The sequence below is a fragment of the Protopterus annectens genome, chromosome 5.part0 (assembly GCF_019279795.1).
Source record: "Protopterus annectens isolate FY-2018-M chromosome 5.part0, PAN1.0, whole genome shotgun sequence".
Classification (NCBI taxonomy): Eukaryota; Metazoa; Chordata; order Ceratodontiformes; family Protopteridae; genus Protopterus; species Protopterus annectens.
This window is the reverse complement of record NC_056735.1, coordinates 1,450,460,469-1,450,475,432: the sequence shown is the minus strand read 5'-3', so window position 1 is coordinate 1,450,475,432 and position 14,964 is coordinate 1,450,460,469. Positions and strand designations below refer to the sequence as shown.

At 32.7% G+C, this 14,964-nt stretch overlaps 1 protein-coding gene across 2 annotated transcripts in view; it reads right to left on the bottom strand.

The window, feature by feature from the left end:
- Positions 1–14,964, bottom strand: part of AMOTL1 (angiomotin like 1) — a 703,914-nt gene that overhangs the window by 525,652 nt on the left and 163,298 nt on the right. The gene's annotated exons all lie outside the window — the stretch shown is intronic.

Below are 14,964 nucleotides of genomic sequence, written 5' to 3'. Positions count from 1 at the left end.
ATGTCAGAACAGTAGTGCCATGGGTGGCATTGTTGCCTCACAGCAAGATGCATTACCCAGATGGGGGTGGCTGCATGTCCACCCTGTGTTCACTTGGGTTTTCGCCAGGTACTTTATTTTCCTGCTACATTCGAAAGACATGCTAGAGGAAGATTACCAACATTTAAATCTACACACACACACACACACACACACACACACACACACACACACACACACACACACACACACACACACACACACACGTGCATGTGTGATACAGAAGAAATGACTAGTAATCTACCTGAGTTCTTCCTTTGCCTAGTAAACTCTGTGGCTGGTGGTAGCTGTTGAAGGGGTGGCTACAGGAGTCAGCTGTGACTAATAAGCATAGGTAGGTGGATGGATAAGAGAAAGAAACTGATGTCCTGGCCTCCTGCAATAACACATATTAAGTAACTTAAGCGGGTAATTTATGCCTTGGCCTTCACTTCAGCTCCAGAATGCATGCAGCCTAAGGCATGCTTCACCAAAGGATATCTTAATCCTAAACTTACTGACACAATCCTCCCATTCCATGCCATGTGTCTTAGTAATAATTTAACCCTAGTGGTGATACCACTGATTAGAGAGTTCACTATTAAGAATATTCTAGCACATATTATGGCTTTCATTATCATTTTTAATTCCATATCATAGCTTTGGCTGTAAACTGCAGAAGGTACACCAGAGATGAAAAGAATATTTGGATTGGCTTACCCTACAGTTTCATCTCAACTCACTCACCTTTGCTTGATGTTTGATTTTTTGTTTATATTAAGCTAACTTTGTTGGCATTTGAATTTATTACTTATTAAGAACTTGTTGGTAGATTTAGAATCTAGATTTTTGGCTTACTTTGCAACTGTATTCAACAGCTGGCCAAGACAAAATCAAACAGGAGAATCTACTCAAACAGATAAGCAGCTTTCAGGACACAGAAGTAAGTCTAGTTACATACGCATAGTGAATCCCCCCCCAAATGAAGTTTAAAATCCTTACATTGAAAAACAGCTTAAATGCTCACTTAGAACAAAACAGCTGTATAGCATCATATACTTAATTGGTTCATGCATGATGCAAAAATGATTACTTCCCTAATTTCTTCTTTGTCTACTCGCGATTCAATGGATGCTCAATGCTCATGCTCAAAACCAGACATATGCCATCAATGCTTTCCCATGGGAGAATCATCTTTCAAGGTATAATGAATCTTCACTTGCTTTGCAGCTGCGTATGGGTACTTTGGCATTGGATTTCAACTCACTAAGGTCCAATTCTTGAATTAGGGCTGCTGGATGACTTCCATAAGTGTTTCTTTTCTTAGACCTCAGAATGCCAGATCTTTCTGGGGAAATGACGAGCTGGGCTGCAGGACAGTATTTTGTTATGCTACATCATTATCATTGATCCCCCCTTTTCCTATTTCTACATGGGGTTGGGGTGCTGCAAAACCTGTTGCCACCTTTCTCACTTCACTGCCAGTCTCCTATCGTCTTTGACAGTAAGGCATCTCAGTCACAGATCTTTTCTCATGCAATCCCTCCATCTCTTGGTTGGATGTTCTTTCCTCCTCTTAATTCCTGTTTCTCCAAAATCTGTCTAACCAAATTGTCTAATGCTTTCCTGCACCTGTAACTGAATCACCGTAATATGTTTTCTATCCCACAGTGTGCATCCTACTACCCATCACAGACACTTCATTACCTCAAGTTATACACACACACACACACACACACACACACACACACACACACACACACACACACACACACACACACACACACACACAGTGAATATACAAATTTTACACACCCCTGTTAAAATGCCAGGTTTTTGTGATATAAAAAAAATGAGACCACAATAAATAATTTCAAAACTTTTCCCACCTTTAATGTGACCTATAACTGTACAATTCAATTGAAAAACAAACAAATCTGTTAGGGGAAAAATATAAAAAATAAAAAATGTACAATAAGCTTGTTGCATAAGTGTGCACACACTTAAACTAATACTTTGTTGAAGCACCTTTTGATTTAATTACAACATTCAGTCTTCTCAAGTACACACCTGCCATCAATTAAAGAGACTCTGATTAACCCCAAATAAAGTTCAGCTCTTCTAGTAGGATTTTCCTGACATGTAATCATTTGCCTGCTATAGCAAAAGCCATGGTTCACAGACAGCTTACAAAGCATCAAAGGGATCTCATTGTTGAAAGGTATCAGTCAGGAGAAGGGTACAACAAAATTTCCACAGCTTTGGATATACCATAGAACACAGTGAAGACAGTCATCAAAAAGTGTAGAAAAGGGGATGTGGCCAAGATGCCAGTCTGCTAGCAGCAGAAATCCATAGCTCTGCTTAGATTTTAATATCCTGACAGGAAATATACTTTTTTTAGAAAAATTTAACTAAAAGTATACTAAAAGTTAGATTAACATAAACTCTTTATTATTTTCTAAAAAATTAATACATAGTCAAGAGAATTTTTTAATTATTCCTGTCAAGAAGTTTTATATTGGAGATCTCAAGATGAACAACTCGAAGAACCCACACCAGGACAGTGCAGTAAAAAAAGAACTACATCTTATAATAACAAACTTCCAAGAAATGTCACTAAAAATGGACAAATTCGAAAACAAAAATGGATATTATCAAACAAGAATAGAGTAAACAACTGGAACTTCAAAATGGAATAGTAAAAAAAAAAAAAAACAATCTGAACACATTCTTGCCTTACAGGAAACAATAACTGACATAGATACTAGAGTGACAGAAAATGAATATCACAATGAATATCTTCTGAAACAAAACACTAGGCTGATTGAGAAACTGAAACCTTGAAAGTAGATCAAGGAGGAATAACATAAGAATATATGGAATTCCTGAGAAAGAAGAGGGTGCTAACATGATTCAGTTCCTCAATAAGTGGTTTTCATCAGCACTAGACATGCCTGAATCCCTCTCTTTTGGAATTGAGAGGGCTCATCGGTCCCTGGCAAATCCAGCTTCATCTATGAGTTTATCTAACCCTAGGTCTATAATAGTTAGGTTTCTTTCCTCGCAAGACAAGGACTTAGTGCTGAAATCAGCTTGGACTAATTCCCCTGTCAAAATGAATGAAAAATGTATTCATTTTGACAATGACTACACCTCTAAAGTCATATCCAGAAGAAAGGAGTGTGTTCTTCTAATTAAGTCCTTGAAAAAAAGCCAATATTAAAGTTCAAATTCTTTTTCCTGCAAGAATAAACATCACCTTGCCAGAAGGAGTGAATATCTTTGATTCCCTACAAGAAACAGTAGAATTTATCCAAAAGAAGAAAATACTGTCGGACATAGAAGAAATGGAATGGTCATCCCTGAGTTTGAAGAGACAGGCAACAAAAAATGGATGGTCTGTGAAGGAAGAAGCAAACAAAACTAAGAAACTGAAGGACAAATGAATAAATTCCTTCTGATTTTAAATGCTTTGTTTTATGAATCAGAATATATTTGATTCTGGAAAGTCTCTCTGCTGTAAGGTAATGTGAATCATTTTTATTATTAACTTTCTCTTTTCCTTTCTATATCTACTTCTAATTACATATAGTTCTAAGTATTTAAATAATATTCTCTCTTCTTTCTTCCTACTCTTTTTTGTTACCAATGTTCCTTTTCTCTCTTTTCTCCATTATAAGTACTTTACATACTTTTCCCTTTTAAATAACTACAAATGATGTATGTCTTCTAATTCTTCAGTAATAGTATAATTTGACTTAATACCAAAGTGCATTTTTTCTAGTGGGACACTGGTGGGGTAACAAAGTGTTTCTGATTAGTGTTTCTAACTAGATGTTTTAGACTATTTATTTAGATACATTTAAACATTAATGGTGTTTTATAGATAGCTCTATATATATATATATATATATATATATATATATATATATATATATATATATATATATATATAAATATATATGCAACAAATGCAATGAACCAAGAAAAAACAAACACTGAACAAACTTGAAAATAAAAGAAGCACAAATCCACACCGGAACCAAATGTATTGTTAGCGCTTTCGTTTACTAAATGAGTAAACTTCTTCAGACAAATACAAACCAACAAACCTGGTACTATATATCAGTTTACAAGTAGTGACATCATAAATTAATTAAAAAAGCCAAGCCTCCATTTAAAAGAATATATACATATATACAACCATCATTGTATAATGTAGATCCACTATTCCTCCATAATAAATTATTTTATAAACCATATGAAATGTAAGAAACACATATATATATATATATATATATATATATATATATATATATATATAAATTACATCATATATATATATATGTATATAATACAACTCTAACCATAAGAATAAATATAAATTCAACATAAATTTCATCTAGTCAAAGTTTTAAGCTTCAAGATGCTCTTAAAGGACACTGCATCATTCAGTCCTGGAAAAACACATGCATTCAACTTTATTTGCCAAATTAATTCCCTTTCATCCAACTTTAGGTCAGTTGGTCCCCTTCTGCTATTCTCACTAATTCTTTCAATAACCAAAAATTTAAAACCATGTGTTGGATACTGATTAATGTGTCTAGCTAGGGCGTTATTCAAATTAAATTTATCTATAGCATGTACATGTTCGTAAATCCTGTTTTTTAAAAATCTTTCCGTCCTACCTACATAAAAGGCTGGACATAGGTTACATAAGCCTAAGTAGACTACCCCTTTAGAATTACAATTGAATTTACCCCTAAGATGAAATTTTTTATCTCCAATATGAAAAGAGTTTGTCACTTTAATATATTTACACCATCTACAAGCCTCACATTTAAACATTCCACAGTGAGGCAAGTATTGTTCAGATGATCTTCCCTCCAAAAGCATTTTTAAATTCCTCCCTTTCCTAAAGACAAAGCATGGTAGAGTACCTACATTATTTTTCACAAAATTGTCTTCCAAAAGGAAGCACCAATTCTTAATAATGATTGATTTGAGGATAGCTGCATCAATGGAAAATGTAGTAATAAAACTCAACTTGCCTATTTCATTGTCCAAAGGGTCTTTTATTTGGTTATGTACATCTTCTAAAGTACTAGACTCCCTAAACAGGTTCGTTGTTTCACCTTCTGGTGTAATAATAGAACCACTAACATAGACGTCATTAGACAAATCCATGTGGTGTTCATCATCACTAGATAATAAAGGTTTGAAAAAACCTTCTATTCTCTTATTATAAACTTCTTCCAGTAGATCGTCAATCAGGTATCTCGGGTAACCCCGTTTAAGAAACATCCTTTTCAGATGGTTACATTCATCTAAAAAATCATCATCTAAAGAAACCATCCTATCTGCCCGTACTAGTTGGCCTTTAACAACACTTCTTTTTTGAGTAAAAGGGTGGCAACTGGAAAAATGCAAAAATGCATTTGAATAAGTTGGTTTTCTAAACATTTTTGAGATAAATCTCTTTTCAAAGAGAGCTTTTGTCAATGTAACATCTAAAAAAGAAATCGTCTCAGTTTGAAATTCCCAAGTAAATTTAGAAATACGTTCAATAAGGGCCCTAGCCGAAGACTCATCCCCTTCCCAAAGAATAAAGATATTGTCCAGGTAGCGGGTGTACCATACTGCTTTTTACAAAAATTGTTGATCTTTAAACAAGAAATGTCTTTCCAAAAAGCCATTATGATGTTTGCAAAAGTGGCTCCACAAGGGGAGCCCATGGCTACACCCGTCTTTTGTAGATAGTATTCCTTATGAAATAAAAAATAGTTATTTTCTAATATGAGTTCTAATAAACAGATAATTAAATTTATACTAGAACCTTCCACATGATGTTCCAGAAGGAAGTCTCTTACCCACTCACAACCAACATCTTGTGGGATAACTGTATAAAGATCCCGGACATCAACAGTAAAAAAATTCAGGTCATCTGAAAACCGGATTTTATTTATAGCTCCTAAAAAGGCCCAAGAATCTTTACAAATCTGGTTTTCACCTCTTAATACTTCCTTCAATTTAAAATCTACAATTTGGCACAAGCGTAAGTTATGGACTGTCTGCCATCAATTATTGGACAAAACGGGTGATTGTTAAGATCTTTATGGATATTGGGCAGTCCAAACAAGGTAGGAGTCAGGGGATATGGAATAGACAGGTAATTAAATAAGTCCAAATCAATCCTACCTTCCAAAAATAAATCTTTAATATATCCCCTGATATGTTGGTATGCACCATTGATTTCATTCAATGATACTTTTTTATAACATTCATTCTCCAAAAGTGAACACATACTTTGGTCATAATCATCATTGTCTATGAAAATCAAACCACCCCCCCCCCCCTGTCAGGTTTAATAATTCTATGTCCACATAATTAAGTTCCTTTAACATTTCTCTTTCCGTTTGGGATAGATTAAACATATCAGATTTACGATGTCTTTTTTTGTCCAACACATTCCTAAAATCGTTCTCACAAACCTTTTCAAACAAAAGAATAGACGGATGTAAGGGAGGGTTAAAAATGCTAGCAATTCTAAAATCTTTAATTAAACTAGTATCGGGTCCCAATAAAGTGCTGAGATTCAATTTCCTAGTAAAAGCTTTAAGGTCAATAATGGTCCTTGCTAAATCTCCACAAGAAGATGGAACAAAAGTTAAGCCTTTCGCTAAAACATCTATCAGTAAGGGGTCAGGTGTAAAAGTGGAATAATTATATATTTTAAAGTCCTGTGTACTATTAAATAAATTTTTTAAAGATTTTTCATGGTTAACACAGGAGTTCAAATAATCTTGAAGCTTAAAACTTTGACTAGATGAAATTTATGTTGAATTTATATTTATTCTTATGGTTAGAGTTGTATTATAAACATATATATATGATATAATTTTTACAGATATATATATATATATATATATATATATATATGTTTCTTACATTACATATGGTTTATAAAATAATTTATTATGGAGGAACAGTGGATCTACATTATATAATGATGGTTGTATATATGTATATATTCTTTTAAATGGAGGCTTGGCTTTTTTAATTAATTTATGATGTCACTACTTGTAAACTGATATATAGTACCAGGTTTGTTGGTTTGTATTTGTCTGAAGAAGTTTACTCATTTAGTAAACGAAAGCACTAACAATACATTTGGTTCCGGTGTGGATTTGTGCTTCTTTTATTTTCAAGTTTGTTCAGTGGTTGCTTTTTCTTGGTTCATTGAGTTTGTTGCCTATATGGAAGTACCGACCGCACCAGAATCTCAGGATTTATTTGATGCTGAGACTCCCATACCTACATCTTATTCGGGAGCTATTGGTAATTTAACTGCACTAATTAATATGTTAACCCAGCGTGTGGATTCTTTGGCTGCTCAGGTAGCGGATGCCTTGCCTCGTAATATCGGAAGTAATACAAGTTCTGGTTTGAATGCAGCAGTGGATTCAGTGTTCCCCAGAGCCTCTAATAACACTTCTGGTCCACAGGAGCGAGTTAATTTAGTGACAGGCAGTGGTTTACCAGGTATACCAGCCCTTCCTGGAACATCTTCTTGTGGCCAACCTGTTTTCAACGTTCGTTCATCACCGAATGGTGGGAACTTATTGGAAAAACAATTAAATGATGGGAACCTTTTGGAGAGACAATTCAACGTGAATGGCAGTGACAATCTTAACACCGAACAAACTGTAAGTACGTCCTTTGCCATTCCGAATTTGAATGATTGGCTAAAAGATCCAGTTTCTTCTATTTTTATTAATAACTCTCAAAAATCTAATGTTTCGGCTGGTATGACAACCAAAACCAATTTAATTAATAACTTAAAAGTGTTTGACACCAAAATGTTTCGTTTTAAGAGACTTCAATTGGAAGTGCAATATTTGAATGAGTGCATAAAAAGACAGCAAGTCCCAAAGGGACTGAGACAATGGCGTTACCCCTCAGGACTGATTCCAAATTCAAGTTTCCACAAAGAACTGCTTGAATTATTTGACTGACAGGGGGTTGAATTTATGCACGCCTTGGTTAGAAATTATTGTGGCGAACTTGAAAGGTTAAGGACAGAACTTGCTGAACTAGACTCTTGTTTCTGTTCAGATAATGACTTTCTGCACTACAAATAAGACTTTGTGCAAATTTTTTCAAGTATTGACAATGCTCTGTCTAAAATTAGGGACAATAAAGCAAAAAAACTGAATAGGCATTTTGCAGCCTATGGGAAAGGTTTAGCTTACCCTTTACCCCCTTTGAATGTGAATTTAAATACAAATGATGGTTTAAATAATGGACCAGGTGATTTAACTGATGGGGATGTGAGCAATTTTGGCAATGTTGATAGTGGGTCGAATGCTGATACACCTAATGAAAACCTTCCGGTTAGAAGGAGTGATAGACTTGCAAATAGACAGCAGAATAACAATAATAGTAATAACAATAATAATAATAATCCTAATATGGAGGAAATTGGTTCTGGTCGGGGTTTTCAGAACACCAAAAGGGTCAGGAATGGGAGACAACAGACCCAACCACAACAGCAACACTGGAAGAGGAAGGGACAAAAACTAAGGAGGAGGTAGATTACCTCGTTGACAACATGCATTGTCCCAGCCCTGACCCTGTGGTTTTATTTGAATTCCTGTGTTAACCATGAAAAATCTTTAAAAAATGTATTTAATAGTACACAGGACTTTAAAATATATAATTATTCCACTTTTATACCTGACCCCTTACTGATAGATGTTTTAGCGAAAGGCTTAACTTTTGTTCCATCTTCTTGTGGAAATTTAGCAAGGACCATTATTGACCTTAAAGCTTTTACTAGGAAATTGAATCTCAACACTTTATTGGGACCCAATACTAGTTTAATTAAAGATTTTAGAATTGCTAGCATTTTTAACCCTCCCTTACATCCGTCTATTCTTTTGTTTGAAAAGGTTTGTGAGAACGATTTTAGGAATGTGCTGGACAAAAAAAGACATCGTAAATCTGATATGTTTAATCTATCCCAAATGGAAAGAGAAATGTTAAAAAAACTTAATTATGTGGACATACAAATTATTAAACCTGACAGGGGGGGTGGTTTGATTTTCATAGACAATGATGATTATAACCAACGTATGTGTTCACTTTTGGAGAATGAATGTTATAAAAAAGTATCATTGAATGAAATCAATGGTGCATACCAACTTATCAGGGGATATATTAAAGATTTATTTTTGGAAGGTAGGATTGATTTGGACTTATTTAATTACCTGTCTATTCCATATCCCCCTGACTCCCACCTTGTTTGGACTGCCCAAGATCCATAAAGATCTTAACAATCACCCGTTTTGTCCAATAATTGATGGCAGACAGTCCATAACTTACGCTTGTGCCAAATTGTAGATTTTAAATTGAAGGAAGTATTAAGAGGTGAAAACCAGATTTGTAAAGATTCTTGGGCCTTTTTAGGAGCTATAAATAAAATCCGGTTTTCAGATGACCTGAATTTTTTTACTGTTGATGTCCGGGATCTTTATACAGTTATCCCACAAGATGTTGGTTGTGAGTGGGTAAGAGACTTCCTTCTGGAACATCATGTGGAAGGTTCTAGTATAGATTTAATTATCTATTTATTAGAACTCATATTAGAAAATAACTATTTTTTATTTAATAAGGAATACTATCTACAAAAGACGGGTGTAGCCATGGGCTCCCCTTGTGGAGCCACTTTTGCAAACATCATAATGGCTTTTTGGGAAAGACATTTCTTGTTTAAAGATCAACAATTTTTGGAAAAAGCAGTATGGTACACCCGCTACCTGGACGATATCTTTATTCTTTGGAAAGGGGATGAGTCTTCGGCTAGGGCCCTTATTGAACGTATTTCTAAATTTGCTGAATTTTTGGAATTTACTTGGGAATTTCAAACTGAGACGATTTCTTTTTTAGATGTTACATTGACAAAAGCTCCCTTTGTGAAGAGATTTATCTCAAAAATTTTTAGAAAACCAACTTATTCGAATGCATTTTTGCAGTTGCCACCCTTTTACTCAAAAAAGAAGTGTTGTTAAAGGCCAACTAGTACAGGCAGCTAGGATGGTTTCTATACATGATGATTTTTTAGATGAATGTAACCATCTGAAAAGGATGTTTCTTAAATGGGGTTACCCGAGATACCTGATTGACGATTTACTGGAAGAAGTTTATAATAAGAGAATAGAAGGTTTTTTCAAACCTTTATTATCTAGTGATGATGAACACCACATGGATTTGTCTAATGACGTCCATATTAGTGGTTCTATTATTATACCAGAAGGTGAAACAACAAACTTGTTTAGGGAGTCTAGTACTGTAGAAGATGTATGTAACCAAATAAAAGACCCTTTGGACAATGAAATAGGCAAGATGAGTTTTATTACTACATTTTCCATTGATGCACCTATCCTCAAATCAATCATTATTAAGAACTGGTGCTTCCTTTTGGAAGACAATTTTGTGAAAAATAATGTAGGTAATCTACTATGTTTTGTCTTAAGGAAAGGGAGGAATTTAAAAATGCTTTTGGAGGGAAGATCATCTGAACAATACTTGCCTCACTGTGGAATGTTTAAATGTGAGGCTTGTAGATGGTGTAAATATATTAAAGTGACAAACTTTTTTTCATATTGGAGATAAAAAATTTCATCTTAGGAGTAAATTCAATTGTAATTCTAAAGGGGTAGTCTACTTAGGCTTATGTAACCTATGTCCAGCCTTTTATGTAGGTAGGACGGAAAGATTTTTAAAAAACAGGATTTACGAACATGTACATGCTATAGATAAATTGAATTTGAATAACGCCCTAGCTAGACACACTAATCAGTATCCAACACATGGTTTTAAATTTTTGGTTATTGAAAGAATTAGTGAGAATAGCAGAGGGGGACCAACTGACCTAAAGTTGGATGAAAGGGAACTAATTTGGCAAATAAAGTTGAATGCATGTGTTTTTCCAGGACTGAATGATGCAGTGTCCTTTAAGAGCATCTTGAAGCTTAAAACTTTGACTAGATGAAATTTATGTTGAATTTATATTTATTCTTATGGTTAGAGTTCTATTATATACATATATATATATATATGATATAATTTTTAGATATATATGTTTCTTACATTGCATATGGTTTATAAAATAATTTATTATGGAGGAACAGTGGATCTACATTATACAATGATGGCTGTATATATGTATATATTATTTTAAATGGAGGCTTGGCTTTTTTAATTAATTTATGATGTCACTACTTGTAAACTGATATACAGTACCAGGTTTGTTGGTTTGTATTTGTCTGAAGAAGTTTACTCATTTAGTAAACGAAAGCGCTAACAATACATTTGGTTCCGGTGTGGATTTGTGGTTCTTTTATTTTCAAATAAATATATATATATATATATATATATATATATATATATATATATATATGTATATTATATACTAGGTTCCTTTTTTCCCCTCTATCTGGCCTGCTTAACTGGTGGGTAAATGACTGAAATGTTATAATATGATTTTTGATTTGAGGCAGATGTTGTTACATATGAAAGGGTTAGTTTTTTTCATGATGTTGATGTTTTGTGAGGAAACTGGTGGTCTGTGTGACTGTTCTCATTGTGGAGATTCATGACATGCACTGACAAGGCAGCTTGAGCGTTTTTTTTTTTTTTGCTTTCTGTAAACTCTAAAAGCATCAAGATCTGAATTTCCCACCAAAATCCTTTTTTTCTTCACTAGAGAAAACTTATGTTGTGCATGAGCCTGTTTAGATACTTTTTAACAAGTTTATGAACTGCAGCTTGAGGAAACAACAGTGATGACATAATTTGACCTTTTGAACTTGTTAAATGGTTGTACTTAGAATTCTTTTCTCTTGAAATTCTGCTATCCTTCACTAGATACCTTAAATGATAAATAATTAATTCTGATAAAAGTGTTTAACTCCTTTGAAAATGCCTATGTTCTCTTAAAATGCATGCATTCTGCAGATTCAATGACACTATTAGTAACTAAATGGCATCAAGTGAATGAGGAGCTGCATTAGGAAACACATTATGCGTATTAACATCAAACTTATGTTATATAACAATACCTTTAGTAACTAAACAGAGGGTTGTGAGGCCCCTTTTTTCTTTTTCTTTTCTCTCTCTCCCCCCTTCCGGATTAAAGACGTCAACATAGATATCGTTAATATATATGATTAATATGTGTATAATTGCAAAATATAATAGTTATGTTGTAATAAGTGTTTTATATATATATATATATATATATATATATATATATATATATATATATATATATGTATATATTGAACAGATCCTTACATGAAAAATGTTAGATAGATGACTGACAAAATGGTTAAAAATTGCCTGATGTTTCTTGAAAAGTCTTGTAAATAATGAGAATCTTCTTAACCTTCAGCTTCTAATGTTTATACATACTTTGATCTGATGTGTATTTCTGACATATCTATATATTAGAGGTGCTATTATCATATGTGACACATTCATATAGCTGGAAGAAAGGTCTTTCAGTTAGTAATAACATACGCATTATAGTCAATGGCTTATCATTTTTTATCATTAAATATTGATGGTTTGAACAATAATGTCAAAAGAGCTGGTTTGCTTAAATATATCAAAATGCATAAAGCCCAGATATCTTTTTACAGGAAACACATCTATTAAAAAAAGATCTACAAAAATACTCATTCAATGGTTATACCATTCTGGCTGATCTATGTTTTAAGACTAATAAAAGGGGCACTCTTATTCTATGGAAAAATACTTATACTATGCCAAGAATTATAGATACAATTTCAGATAAAGTTGGGATGCTAAGCATGGTTATTTTGGAAATCAATAGGAAGTATTATACTTTGATTAATACATACTGGATACCAGGACTGAGTACTAAATATGTTGACAAATATCTGGACCTGATTACTTTAAATGCAAAGGGGGAAATTTTAGCAACAGGTGATTTTAACTGCCTATTATCAGGCAATGATACTTCTAAAAATGGTAAAATAAAACTAACATCTCAAGCCAAGAAGTTAAATGACTTTAGAGACCAGATGAACCTTAAAGATATACATGGTCTAAAAGAACATTATTCCTTATTCTATACTCACTATTCATATCGGTTTGGTACACAAACAAACATTGATAAGGTCTTTGTATCAAATAATATATACTCTAAAATAAGTGACTTGTCCACTTTTGGACCATAATGCTATAAACTTTACATTAACTACACATACAGATGATTTAAAATTTCTACAAAGAATTCCTGCTTACATAACTAAGTTACATGACTTTAGGGAATGGATAATGAAAGAAATAGACATGTTTATGGAAACAAATGATAATGGTGAAGTGACATACTATACTATGGGACACCTTTAAAGTTAATATATATATATATATATATATATATATATATATATATATATATATATATAAATATGGTAGAATAAAATCTTGGTACCTTAAAAAAGGAGAGAGTGGGACAAAGAACTTTTAGACTTACAATAAAACAAAGACAAGATAAAAATGGAAGCAAAACCAAAAAGCAAAATAGCACATAATGAAATTACAAAGTTAAATCAAAAATACTTAGAAGTTCTGAATCATAAGGTAGCCATAAACCTAGAAAAATTGAAATTACAGTCTTATGCTGTAAATCCCAAATATCTACATAAAATAGCGGTAAGATCCAAAAAAATAAACAATCAAAATCTTATTAATGAATGAACATAATTAATGAACATAAAATAGCGGTAAGATCCAAAAAAATAAACAATCAAAATCTTACTAATGAGATTAAATATAAAAGTGATGGTTCAATTAAGAGTACATCTAACTTAATTGGCATATTAGAAGTGTTCAAAAACTACTATAAAGATATAAATAATAACACACCACGTTTTGGAAACAGATAATGTAATAAATAATTTTATTTAAGAAAATATAACTACTAAGGTATCAATGCAACAAAATAACATTATTAAATAAACAAATAACATTAACAGAAGTGAAAGAGCAAATAAAAAATTTAAAAGATAATAAAGCTCCAGGACTGGATGGAATAATTCCTGAAATATATAAGATTTTTCCTGAATATATATATAATAAAGAAAATGATGAGTGTCTTTACTATGGTTAAGCAAAAATGTATAACACCACCATTGTGGAAATAGTAAATTATCTCCCCCATAATAAAACAAGGTAAGGACCCCAAATCTTGTGATTCATATAGGCCAATTTCATTACTAAACACCGATTATAAAATTTTCATGCCAATATTAGCTAATAGGATAAAGAAAATATTACCTAATATAATACATAATGATCAGACAGGGTTCATTCTTCATAGAAAAGTGCAAGATAACATTATTAAATTACTATCATTAATAGACATAGCATGCAAATACAAAAACCAGTAACTATTATCAGTCTAGACATAGAAAAGGCTTTTGATTCGATTAGTTGGTCTTATCTTCAAAGAATTCTGATTGGTTTTGAATTCTCCTTAGATTCTGTCAACTTATTAATGAAAATTTATAGTGGGGTACAAGCTTATATGAAAATCGGATCGTGTCTATCCTCACCACTAGAAATCCTCAAGGGAACTAGACAGGGTTGTCCTTTGTCACTATTATTGTTTTCTCTTTCAATGGAACCCTTTGCTACATATATCAGAAACAAGCAAAATATAAAAGGCTTTCAAATTAATAAGGACTATTGTCCTAAGATACAATTATTTTCTGATGATATGTTGTTAACGTTGGGTGATATTGATGGTTCTTGGCATGATGTTATAAATACCTTAAGCAAGTCTGAAAGAATTTCAGGGCTTAAATTTAATCATAATAAATCCAAAACAATATTAATTAACAAAAAGATCAA